Source organism: Mauremys reevesii, linkage group 17 (genome assembly GCF_016161935.1).
Source record: "Mauremys reevesii isolate NIE-2019 linkage group 17, ASM1616193v1, whole genome shotgun sequence".
Taxonomy (NCBI): Eukaryota; Metazoa; Chordata; order Testudines; family Geoemydidae; genus Mauremys; species Mauremys reevesii.
Window position 1 is genome coordinate 10,085,085 of NC_052639.1, and position 13,326 is coordinate 10,098,410.

The following is a 13,326-nucleotide window of genomic DNA, read 5'->3' on the forward strand; positions in this document are numbered from 1 at the left end:
CAAATAAGTTTTCTTGTGCTGTGTATGATAACACTTAACAGCCCTCTCTTCTTTTGTGTGATGAATGTTAAATAAATAAACCATAATGCCTCATCAGTTTTCACATTGTGTGCCTGAGTACTAGAAATAGCCCAACTTTATTCCACCACTGTCTGATTGTCCATATTAACTGAGAGCACAAAGGACTAAATTCACAAAGGGACATAGGTCATGTATATGCTTAAAATGCTACAACAGCACAGCTCTAGCTCTTCAATGTTGACACCCACTGGACGGCGGGAGGGGTTCTGTAGGTCATCTATCTCCCCTACAGGCAGTAACTTGGTCAATGGAATGGCGCTGTCTTTGCCAGGGGTTTGGTTGGCATAGCTACATCTCTCAGGGATGTGGACTCACACTCCTGAGAGTTGTAGTACTGCTGATGTAAGTTTTAAGTGTAGACAAGCCCTTTAGGCACTGGGTGTCACCACACCTAACTTTTACGTGCCTGGAAAATCACTGGACTCCACAAAGCCTGAATTAGGTGTGTGTCCAGGACTCTCTGGAATGAATGGGGAGGGTTAGATGCCTAAGAATGGGATTCATAAAAGCCAGTGGGAAGAGGACCAAGCTAGCCCATAGCAGATGACAAGAAGAGAGCTGTGTGCAAAGCCCTGCCCCTCTTACAGAGTTCAGTGCCCACTTTTGCTTGGGGTGCTCAGCTGTGAACATTCTCTTAGAATTTGGAATCTAACATGTTCTTGGGGGAAAGAGAAATACACTCCTGACCTTTACTCCAAAGCTTAGAGCCCTCCCCTGGGATGTAGAACACTCTTTCTTCAAGTCCCCCCTCTGCCGGAGGGGAAGACAGGATTTGAGCAGGGATCTGTCTTGAGTGAGTGCCCAAACAAAGGAGCTATGGATATTCAGACATGAGCTGCCTCCATCACTCCTACTGAAGCTATTCCACTGTGGCTTGTACTGGAATTTAGTCACAGGGATTTAGGCTCCTAAGTGTTTTGTTCTCAAAATGTGACTTTAACTCCTAAATAGAGCTGAGCAAATAACTGATTGGCTTTATGGGGGGGCTGGGCTGAAAAATCCAAAATAATAATTTGTTTTAGGTTGACCCAGAAGTATTTTCCTTTTTTAAATTTAGTTTTGTCATATTGTTTAGCTGAGTTGCATTTTTGCATGGTTGTTTACACTTTAAAAAAACAGCTTAGCCAAATTTTGAAATAAAATGTCACTTGAAAAGAAAAGGTGAAACATTCTGACCTTGTTTTAGTCTATTTTTTTTTATATGGCTGAAACTATTCACCAACTTTGACCCACATTTGTGAATAATTTCGGTTGCTCTGAAACTGCATTCTTTTGGCAAATAAACTATTCAACCAATAACAAATTAACCTCAGCGTACTCCTGTCACTTAAGCACTTATTAATTATTATAATATAATAAAAGAGGAGGAAAAGGAGGAGAAATGCTTCTCTTTAGTTCTGTGCCCACATATTTTCCCACCTTTTACCTTGTTTGTCTAAAGCATCTACTTAAGGAATTATTTTGGGAGACGTTCGCTGGCCCGTGTTTTATGGGAGGTCAGACTAGATGATCACAATGGTCCCTTCTGGCCTTGGAATCTATTAATCTACACAAAGAACAACTCAGCTAGAACGAATTAAGTTAACAACAAAGGGAGGATCCTGGAAAAGACCAGATAGATTTGTAGAGGATCCTCCAGCCAGCACAAACCTCACTTCCTCTCTTCTGCCCCACCCCTACTCCATACACATTAGGGTTCTGTCAATGTCATGGAGCCAATTTGTCCCACTTCATATCTAGCCCCCTGCTCAGCACTATGGCTAGATTCTCAATGGGTGTAAATCAGCATTGCAATAAGTAGGCCTACCTGAACTGCTTTACACCATTTGGGGATCTGGTTCATTAACTCCAATGGAGCTATGGCAATTACACCAGCTGGGGATCTGGCCCCATTGACCCCAATGGAACTACAGCTGATTCACAGTAGCTGGGGATCTGGCCCATGGACTCCAATGAAGCTAACGCCGGTTACACCAACAGGGGATCTGGTCCCACTGATTTCAACGCAGTTACATTAATTTACTTCAGAATAGCAAGTGGCGAGAATGGAAATTCATCTCCTTAAGCGTAAAGACCAGATTTTTTCGCAATAAATGTGGAGACAATTAGAACATGATACATGGGAGGTTGAGCTCATTGCAGTTTTAGACTTGAGCTATGCATTTTCTTTTTTCTATTCAGCTCATCCATTGGCATCCAATGGAGTGACACAGATTTACACCAGATGGGGATCTGGCCAATTGTCTCCAAAGAAGCCAATGATTTAATCCAGCTGGGGAGCTGGTGCTTTGTCTTCCCATTGAGCTCACAACCTGGCCTATTATTTTTAACAAGGTCCTCTTCTTTTGCTAGTTAATTTCTGTATCACTGGTCCTGGGATGTTTGTAATAACATGGCACAACCTTTTTTGTGTGTGATGTCCATTGAACAAATAAATAAAACCTACAATGGATCAGAAATCTTCTGGGTATGTCTCATGACTTCCTATTGTTCACAGTAAATTGGAACAAAAGGGGATGCATTTTCAAAGGTGCCTAAATTAGAACTGATTGAAAAAGTCCTGATAAAAGGATTTTAAGAGAAATAGGATTTTGTGAAGAACACAATTTCTCCATCTTAGAGCAATTGTTTCAGGCTCTCTGCAGACTCAGGTAAATGTTGCTGCATTGGTCAGATTCAGGGACACTTCCCCTCTCAAAGAGATTAGCTTAGACTCTCTGCAGACTCATACAGATACTATTCTGTTAGTTAATGTTGGTTCAACCTTTCCAGATTTCTGCACAGCCATGATACTCATGAATGTAGTCACAATCACTGTGCTGATTTCTAAATAATCATACAAAAGACATAACACGGTTCCCAAGAAGTCAAAGCAGTCTGAATGCTGGGTATTTAATTTGTTTACATATTTATGAAGATATTAAAACAAATCTGATCAGTTCTAACTTCTTAATTCTGTGCTCAGGTTTTAAGCCTGTAAGTGACTGGAGTGAAGCTTGTTATTGTTCACAGAACATTGGAAGAAGAAGAAGTAGAAAATATCTGGATGTTTCAATGAAAACCTCCTGGGACCTGTGGTGCCTGAGGTAGCCCTCACTGAAAATGCCAAGATCAGTACAGGCTGCAGAAAGAAGAGCAGGGGTCTCTGAGGTTTCCCTGGCCCCTCGCCCCTGTCCTGCCTGGCTGATGTCAGCATCTCTCTGTGAGGTCACCACCTCCCCACCACCTCTGACCAATAGTCTGAGGTCCTGCAAAAGGCCTTTGTGATGTCACTGCCACACCCCTCCCTTGCTGTGCTAATGTCCTGCCCCTGGCCAGGCACTTTGGAGGTTTGAACTACTCCCTGTGGATCACCCCACTCAAGGAGCGTTCGTTCTAGGAAGCAAGCCGGCTAGACAGGAAAACATCAGACGCTGCTCCCAATGCTACACTCAGTTTTTCAGAAATTAGTCGAACTTATGGCCAGAAGAGACCATTAGAGCATCTAATCTGACCCCCTGCATATCACAGGCCTCCTGTATGACACAATAGCTACTTTTGGGGCAAACACATTCCAGAAAGGCATCTAGTCTTCATTAAATGACATCAAGAGATGGTGAATCCACCACTTTCCTTGGTAGCTTGTTCCGGTGGTGAAACATCTTCGCTGTTGAATTTTTGTGCCTTATTTGTAATATGAATTTGTCTCTTTTCACCTTCCAGCCATTGGGTCTTGTTATGCCTTTCTCTGCTGGATTAAAGAGCTCTTTAATAGCCAATCTTTTCTCTCCATTAAGGCCCTTCAACACTTCAGTGAAGTCACCTTTCAATCTTGTTTTGATAAGCTAAACAGGTTGAACTCTTTCAGTAGCTCACTAGAAGGCATTTTTCTCCATCCCTCAGAACATTTGGTGGCTCTTTGCTGCCCCAGCTCCAATTTCACAACATCTTTTTCAAATGAGGACACCAAAACTGGAGGCAGTATTCCTGTATCAGTCTCACTGATGCCGTGCCACTTCCTGTGACGTTACTGACATAATCTGTAACTGTATAGTTCACCGTTGTGACCACTGTTATATATTTGCAGCCAATATTATAGAAAGGTTGTCATGTAAGGGGTCTGTGGAGAGGTTATGATTGGCTGATTATAATGATGCTATCTCTATAGGTGTATCATTTTTTGTAGCTGACGTTATAAATATTGGCTCTATGCTGCCCATATTTCAAACTTGTGCTATGCTTCCGGGGAACACCCCAGCCAGACAAATTGGTGTCAGCTCTGCCTAGCCTGCTTGATGGCCCATTAAGGACCATCAGTTATACAATCGACCCATTGAGAGAAGGCAGATACGCCTTGTGACTCAGCAAGGTAGCAGGGACCAGCCTATGGACAGAACTCTAAGGTTTTTCTATGTCACATGCTGGGCCCGGGGGCGGAAGGCCAGGGAGAGGCTTTGGCTAGGGCCAGCGTGTCCTTGCGAGGTAATTGTCTCTCTGGAGGTGAAAGTCATCAGTGCGGGGTGCGAAGGGAAGTGGCCGTCGAAGGACAATGGAAGGCATGTGGTGGGCAGGCCAGGGATTTCTTTGTCCCCCCTTCAAAAGGGGTCACCCTCCCCATCGGGGAATCGAACCCCGGTCTCCCGCGTGACAGGCGGGGATACTCACCACTATACTAACGAGGAAAGGGGCACAGCGAGTGGCCCCAGCTCCCACAGACCAGCTATGGTCAGCGTACACCTACACCGTCGCATGGGCCCCAGCAGGCAACAACACCCCTGGCCCTCTTCTGCTTCCCAAAGGCTTTGGCCGCAGCAACAGCCCTGGCCCTCCTCACCTGCCCTTGCCCAGCACGACGCCTTTCCGGGCCTACACAGCTCCTCACACAACACCCGCCTGGGACCTTGCCCTCCCCTACCAGCTCAGCAGCACCTTTTTTCGGTCTCGGTCCCTCCGCCCGGCAGCGGGACCCGCCCCGCGCGGCCTCGCGCCGCTTCCCGCGGGCGGCGCTGAGCTCTGAGCGCACAAGGCCCTGGCGGCTCCGCCCCGCATCGCTGTCAGACAACGTCACCAATGGGAGATGAGCCTGTCAGAAACGTCAGGTGGGGAGGGCCCAATGGGAGACCAGCTTTCAGAGACCCGCCCCGCACGAGGGCCAATGGGAGATCAGCTGTCAGAAAACACTATCAGGCCAGCACCAGCCAACCAGGAACCGCCCCTCATCTCAAGCCCCCAGACAGCCCCGCCCCCCCACCTGTCCTACCCCACCCAGCAGCAGCCAGCACACGGGGGGCTCATGTCAGTCCCACCAGCAAGCGCCAAAGCACAAGTCTCAAATCCCCTCCCCCCCACTGCTCTCTTGCCTCCGCCCTTGGTGCTCTGTTAATCACTGCCTCACTTGAAGGCCCAGAGGGAAAAGAAACAAGCGCACGCGTAGCAGAGGATGGTTTTGATCCCTCAACCGCTGGGTTATGGGCCCAGCATGCTCCCACTGCGCCACTCTGCTGCTTCTTCACACCCTCCCCCTGCCACCTAGCCGCCACTATCCGGATTAGTGCCTTACACGCTCTCGTGCTGGCAGGCAGATGCGCAGGCTGCTAGGCAGCTGCCCTGGTCACAGGATTTTACAGCTTCTACAGGGTAAAAAGGATCTATTTGGGGTTTGGACCCCATTGGCAGCTGGGTAGCTGAGTGCCGGAGATGGGAGCACTTCTTAAACAGTTTTCGGTTACGCTTGTGGGGGACGGGGGTCAGCCTTGGATCCGTGTCTGCAGCAGGCAAGCGCGTCTGGCTCAATTCCCCCCCCACCCCCCCCGGCTGTATTAGCAGACTGAAATCCGGAGCAAACGCACACGCCTTGCAAAGGAACAGGAGCCGGGATCTCGAACAAAAGTCAACATTTTATTAAGATGACGTTCAAAGAAAAAAAAAGTGTACAGTACAGAGTTTCGGCGTAGAAGTTTCTGGTGCTCAGGGAACAACGTACAGCTTACCCAAGGGATGCAAAATTCAGTTTAAGATCGGGTGGCATAAGGAATACATAATCTGCAATAGCCCTGACTGGGGGGTAAAAGGTTAACGTACAGACACTGAGTTAGGAGGGTATGTTGTCCATATGAGGGCTACGTTCGGGTGTGGAGTATAACGAGCGGTTACAACGATGAGGATGGATTGACCCACGTTTGGTGATTTTTAACGTTCACTGTTTTTTAATCTTTGCCACAATCTAGTTGAAGCAGGGTCAGAATGACGTCTCCCCTGCCATCTGTTGGTGATCTGTCGTCAAGGCCTGTCACTGGCTGGTGCCTCAGTTTCCTCTAGGCAGCAGTGCTGCAGGCTCCTTTGGTCAGTGCCCATGCAGCTGTGTCGGGGGAAGGGGGAGTAGAGGCTCATGCTCACCAGCCCCACGCCCGTCCCCCAGCAGCTGGGGAATCCAGGCCAAATTTAACCCTGGTAGCTGGGCTGGGAGTAGCCTGGGCCGGGGTAGGGCTGGGGAGGAATTGTGGGGGAGACAGATGCACCTGCTGTGAGGGGAGATCCTCCCATTCCCTGCCAACCCCCCTCACTCCTTGCAGCACGGTGCCCCCTAGCACTTCTTACTCTGTCGTGGAGGTGTCTGCTGCCTGCTTCTCCCTTAGCATCGTCTCTCCCCACCCTGGGGCACTGGCGTCGCCCGTCCTGTGCAAACAGGCAGGCCCTGGTGTGCCCCATGGCAGTGCCCTGGAATTGGGGGGCAGCTGTTGGATGGAATATGGGGGTGGGCAAGGCTGGGGACCAGGACTCCTGGGTTCTCCCCCCCGCTCGGGGAGGGGAAGTTAGGAGGTAGAGTGGGGGAGGGGCAGGGCTGGAATCTAGGGCTCCTGCTTTTTCTGGTTTTCTCCTCCTCCTGAAGCTGCCTCGGTCCTTTCAGTGCATTTCCTGTTCCAAATTCATTTGCTGACTTGTGCAACCCACCCCAGAGGTGGCTGCATCTCAGTGTGGGGTGAGGCTCCCTTGGCTGCATCACCTCCTAACCGCGTCTCTCTCCCCCTGTAGTTGACCCTGCAGCACTCGGCAAACATCTGCAAGATCGTGGGGGGCGCTTTGAGCATTGGGCAGGCAGGGGTCAGGCACCCAGCCCCCCACACCAGAGAATGGGACCCAGCCCCCCCTACTTTTTACAGGGATTAAAAAGGGGCAAATCAGAGGAGGGGGGTGGCCAGGGTCTGAGCAGGGGGTGGAAATTGACTGGTCGGGGGGTCAAGCAGCTGGAGGCAGAGTTAGGAGAGGGGCTGAAGGGCAAAGTCAGGGAGGGGGGAAGGAGCCGGAGTTAAGCCCAGGGGGAGGCGCTGCCAGAGGGTTAAACCCCGGCACAGGCAGGGGCAGAGAAGTAACAGTTACCCCGGGGGGCTGAGACTCCAGTGTTTGCAAAAACTGGGTGGGGGGAGCAGAGGGGCTTTTCTATTTCCCCTCCCACAGGCAGCACCTCTCAGCATGGGCTTCCCAGGGCTGGGCTCTTAAAGGCACAGGCATCCCACTGCCTAGACACTGCAGCTCCTCTCTGATGTAACCTACTGAGGTGCTGCAGTAGGAGACTCAATTCAGTGAAACCGGGTATTCCCTATACGCCCCCCAGCCAGGGGGCTGTGCACCCCCTCCCCCGAATTTCCCCCACCCCCCCAGTGGTCAGGTAGTTACATGCAGCGCTGCCAATGTTGTCACTGGTTGCAAATTTGAATGGAAATTGAAATGTTAACACACAGTTTAAAAGCAGCTCCAACGTATGAAAAATACTTGTACCTGAGAAAGTAAAATAGGTTTGAAAAGTCTGGACAAAGCCGGGTTTCCTCACCCTGCTGTTGTGTTTGCTGACAATGTCGGTGCATTGGCTTCGGCAATGTTGGCCAACCTCAGAATTTCAAATGATGATTTGGAAGCAAGGTGTGGATGACTCTCCCCTGACAGCTAGTGATGAGCCAGGGTTGGGGGAGGCTCTGGGACCAGACTGTATTTACATGAACTCACCTACTCTGCCGAGGTGTCCAGCAGATAGAGCTGGGCTGCCTGTGCTCTAGGTGCCCAGAGGAGGAGAGAAGGTGTGTGGGGCTCCAGCCTGGGACTCTTCCTCCCTCCTGCCAAGCCCTGACTATCAATCCCCGCCCTTATCCTCCTTTCCTCAAGCGCCATGTGGGCCAGAGGAAAGTGTGGCAGGAAGCACAAAGGCCAAACATGTGGGCATCAGATGAAGCAGCAAGAATCCCAACTATCATTGGACTGCATGCAGGCATTAGTACCACTTCCCAATGAAATCCCAATCCATTATGGCTATCACCACCAGAAATCTGGCCCCAGTGGGTGAGTCACCCAGCAGAAGGGGAAAGATTCACTCTTATACAACTGGAGACAGGGAGGTTGAGCACTGTGGGCTCCAGGGTTTTACCACAAGCCAACACAAGGCCCCACTGAGATTTGAACTCAGATTACAGGAGTCAGTGTCCTGAGTGCTGCCCATTACACCATGGGAGCAGCTCATATTGCCTTCTCTGCACATCAATGACCCTCATGGGGCTGGCATGTGTAAGGGGCTCTTGGCCCTTTACTAAAACTTAGTGTTTGTGTGTGTGTGTGGGGGGGGGGGGGGTTGGTTGGCTAGTTCCCAGCACCAATAGAAGGCGGAAGGGCCAATGGGAAATCAGGACCCTGAGACTGACAGTCCCCAGGGGCAATGGGGAGAGGCCAAAGCTCCAAGTTAGCCGCACTGACAGGCCAGGCAGTGTAATGAGGGAGTCACAAGGCCAGGGGGTCCCATCCTCCGTGGGAGCTGGAACTGCCTGGGCCAGAGTGGGGCAGAGCTAAGGAGAGAGCAGGAGCCCGAGAAGAGCCGGGGAGCAGAGCTGCGCAGGTGTAGTGCCAGAAACTGCTCCCTGTAGGACTTTGCTACCTGTAGCAGTTACTGAGACCTGAGGTTGTTCTTATTTGCTGACTTGTCCTAATTGGCTAAAACTTGACAGTGGTGGGGGATGGAAGCATAAAGGCTTCGTCCTCCAAGCGACCCTGCCTGGTGTCCATTTGTATCTATTACCTCTTAACACAGGATTGTAAAAAATAGAGTGAGGTCATTTAACCATCATTTATTTTGCAGCTTCATTTACTGTGCTAACAATGTAGCATCCTGACACCGATACTTCTGCCCATGTGACCTGTGGGTTGGATTCATTTTAGTGGGACACGGGACATGTGGAGGATAATTTAAACTCTTAATTTCCTTAGAGTTTCCCTGCAATATACTTCTCTGCTGGTGCAATTTCTGACCATTGCACGTCTATTGTATTTATTATAATAGCACAAGTAAGTCACACAAGTGACATAGTCTAGGGGCTTGGCTACACTTGCAAGTTAGAGCCCATTAAAGCATCCCCAGGGGTCCTAACTACTGAGGTGTCCACACTGGCAAGGCACATGGAGCACCTGGGCTCTGCAGCTGGAGCGCTCTGGGTAATCCACCTCCATGAGAAGTATAAAGCTCGCTGTGCCCTGCTGAAATGCCCTGGCATCAGTATGGATGACGTGTTGCATAACTGCACTGTGTTTGGCCTCAGGAAATGTCCCATAATCCCCTGAAGTCAAGTGCCCACTCTGGTCATTGTTTTGAAATCGGCTGCAGGCATGCGGATATCCCCTTTCAAAGCTCCGTTTCTGACAGCTGGCTGCTTACCTGCTCCGGGACAAAGCAACCATTAGTGTGGAATGCTGCTGTTGTGAGTGTGTGTGAGTGGGGGGGGGGTTGCTGCTGTCCGAACACACAAGACAGCATGCTGACACACTCTCAGCCCCCCAAACACACTGTCGCTCCCGCCACGTACACACAACACACTCCCTGTCACACTCCACCCCAGTCCCCCATTTGAAAAGCACGTTGCAGCCACTTGCACACTGGGATAGCTACCACAGTGCACTGCTCTCTGTGGCATTGCCAGAGCTGCTAATGTGGCCACTCCAGTGCGCTTGCAGCTGTCAGTGTGAACACTCGGCAGCGGTTTCCCTGCTGTGGTTTAACTCCCAGCGCTCTACCTCTGCAAGTGTAGCCAAGCCCTAAATTTGCCAGACCAACCAAACTCAGTAACTGCCCTCCACCACCATGTGCAGTGAGTAGGGGCACAGTGACACACACACTACACTTGCTGGCTCAACCTTGTGCATGGTAGGGGGGCCACCTCCCCATTGATGAGACCTGGTCCCACCATCTCCGTGGAGCTCCAGGCTGCCCTGCTGCCATCCCTGTCTGTGTTGTCTTCTCTAGCAGTTGACTGGAAGGTGAGCATTGGCCACATGCCATGTAGCCGTGTTGTCTCGAAGGGCGAAAGCAGGAGGAATGATGCCTTCAGAGCCCACCCAATATTCCATAACATAGTTAAGGAAAATATTTCTCAATGAACTCTCAGTAAAACACCAGAAGCAGCCAGTGTCCGCATCAGTCTACGAGCATTGGTATTTTCTTGACATTTGCCAGACCAACCTATCTAACACCTAACACCCATTTGAAGTTCTTCTTTTCACACTTTGCTCAGTCTCATGGGCTGCTTTGTCTCCAGGCAGATCCAGTCTCTTTCAGAACAGCCTTGCTCTTTCTGTCTGTGTCACTCACTGAGGTGTTGGAGTAAACACTCCCCTTCCTTCTATTCTCAGACAAACACTAGTATTAAGTGTTTGTTACTGATGGGTCTAGAAAGCATTTGTGGAGTGGAAGATGCCATTTCTGGGGGATTGTTCCCAAGATCCAGTACTTTGTGTTCGAACATCTCCCAGCTTCCTTGGGGAAAATAACACCAGGTTTCTTTGCAATATACAAGAAGAAAGGAGTTTTTTACCCCAGATAAGGCTTGAACCCACAATCTCTGATCCATTAGGCCACTGGGGCCCTAAAGAGCAGTGAAAAGAAGGATGGAAATTCCCTCTCAGGATTGCACATTCCTCACATTCACTCAGAAGCCAAATACCCCATTTAATGGCCTTACAGAAACGTCTGCATCCCCTGGCAGCGAGGCAGCTGGGCAGGTGGCTGACAGAGCTGAGCACCACCTTTCTGCCAGCCATCGTTAGAGAAGAACCCAACCCTAGCGTCACCCCTCCCTCCTTCAGCACCTCCACGGCTGTGGCTCTGAGTGGCAGTAGGATGATTAGGGGGCGAATCCGGGGCTGGAAGGGGGGTAAGGTCGGCCTGTAAGGAGTAACCAGGTGGGGCAGACCCAGGGGGAGGCTGTGGGCTGCTGGTTGGGATCCAAGCTCTAGATCAAAGCTGCACAGTGACCTGACCCCAGGGTTATAGGGCCAACATAGTGACCCCCTTACTGGCCTCGGTGACCCCCAAACCCTTGTTACTAAGGGCACTGAGGAGTCTCTGTCCCTTAATAACTTCTGGGAGCTCCCCAGCAGGCTGCGGGCGTCAGCCGCCTCCTGCCTCACAGGTTAGACTCTTGGCGCTGTGCCAGCCGCCCCCTCGCTTGCAGGCCCAGTGTGAGAAGCAGGAGGCCTGGTGCTGGCAGAAGAGGGTTTTGATTAATCGACCTCTGTGTGATGGGCACAGGACACTTCCACTCAGTAGCATGGCTGGGGGGGGAGCAGGGGAAGCAGCTAAGGGAGTCAGGTGCCTCCGGTGGGGGTGTGGAGCAGCCGTTCGTTTTCCTGTCCGCACTCCTCTGCGGTGTGAAAATCGGGGAGGGGAGGCAGAAGCCCCACTTCCCTCCCGACATGACACCCAGTGGGGGAAGCCAGGACAACAGGGTGGGGCGGCAAGTGGTGGCCAGACTCTCACCGCCAGGGTCTAGTCTAGCTCAGGGTCCAGCTCAACTTCCTCCCCGCGCCACTGGCCCCCAGTCCCCTTCCCCCACCAGGTCAACCCGGGCACTAGGGCAGGAACCGGGTGAGGCAGCAAGTCAAGCTGAGCAAGGCAGGCAAAAGTGAGTCTTGTCTTCATGGGCCGCTCACAATGACGTCCTTTTTGTGTGCAACTGCGGCAAAAACATCCCGAACAGAGAAGCAACAGGCCAAAATACTGACATACAGCTGCCAAAGTAGCTCAGTTAGGAAAGCATTAGACTGAAGATCTAAAGGTCCCTGGTTCAACCTCTGGCTTTGGCAGGTCTCTTCATCTCTTTTTTTCCCCAGGGTGGCTTGTTTTCTGGGAGGGCAGCAGCACCTTTACCTGAGGCAAGTACCTGATTTTGAGCTCCCCAGCAGGACAACAGAGAGCAGGGGCTTCTCCCCCTAGTTGGCCCCCCTGACCTATAAGGATGAGAGATGGGAGCTGTCTTTCCCACGTGACTTACTTGTTGACCCAAAATGGCAAGAACAGAGTGAGGCAGGGCGGCCCTCGGAGATGGTGCCAGAGGGGGCAGGGACTTGGGAGGAAAGCTCCTCTGCAAAGCTGAGTGACGACAGTACTGGGGAAGGGGCATCTGGCACGTGGAATGTGGCAGGGATTCAGGGGCCCAAGAGGAGGCACTTGATGTTAAGGTGTGAAAGGAAAGATCCATGGTAGGAACTGGCTCCCTTCCTCTGGACCACAGTTTGGTATTGGGGTGGATTTTAATTGTGTCAGCCGGCCTGAGAACCGCTGGTCCCATTTTCTCAACCTTCAGAGGAAACGTTTTTACAATGAGCACTACCTGGGGCAGGTCTGTAGCGAGGTCGGCTTAGAGGACGTGTTTCTCTGTAGCAGAACCAGTGGAGGGTGGGCGGTAGCCTCCTATTCCTCTGACCCGAGCTCACACCAGCTGTAGAGGGGATACACCTTTCCGCAAGGACAGGCCAGGAGTCGCACTGACTGGATTTACGTGAAGGAGAGCACGTCGACATGGCTAATCTATGGGGCACCAGGTGAGTGGCAGAGGCTTCAGGTGCTGAGAGTTTGCCTGACCCCTCAGGGACACAGTGTGAGGGGGTGTCCCAGGGATCTCTATGAAAGGAGCAGAACAGGATTTCCTTGGGGTGGGGAGAGAATTGAGAGTGTCTCAGGGGGTTGTACAGAGGTATTGCCCGGGTGAGAGACTGGCTAAAACACAGGCCTCACTGTGAGCAGGATTTGAACCTGCGCAGGGGAACCCTATTGGATTTCAACTCCAACACCTTAACCACTCGGCCATCAGAGCTGTGAGCACAAAACAGCCCCAATGCCAGAGAAACTGGTAAAGAATCCTAAGTTGTAGTAAAGGGCCAAGAGCCCCCTTACACAAGCCAGCCCCGTGAGGGTCACTGATGTGCAAAGAAGGCTGCATGAGCTGGTACCATGGT

The 13,326-nt window shown here is 51.2% G+C and overlaps 2 non-coding genes across 2 annotated transcripts; both read right to left on the reverse strand.

Annotated features, from left to right (window-relative positions):
* Positions 1–4,670: 4,670 nt before the first annotated feature.
* Positions 4,671–4,742, reverse strand: TRNAD-GUC. Its single transcript has one exon. It is a non-coding gene; the product is annotated as a tRNA-Asp (tRNA).
* Positions 4,743–13,102: 8,360 nt separating this feature from the next.
* On the reverse strand, positions 13,103–13,184 carry TRNAS-UGA. Its single transcript has one exon. It is a non-coding gene; the product is annotated as a tRNA-Ser (tRNA).
* Between the last annotated feature and the right edge of the window lie 142 nt (positions 13,185–13,326).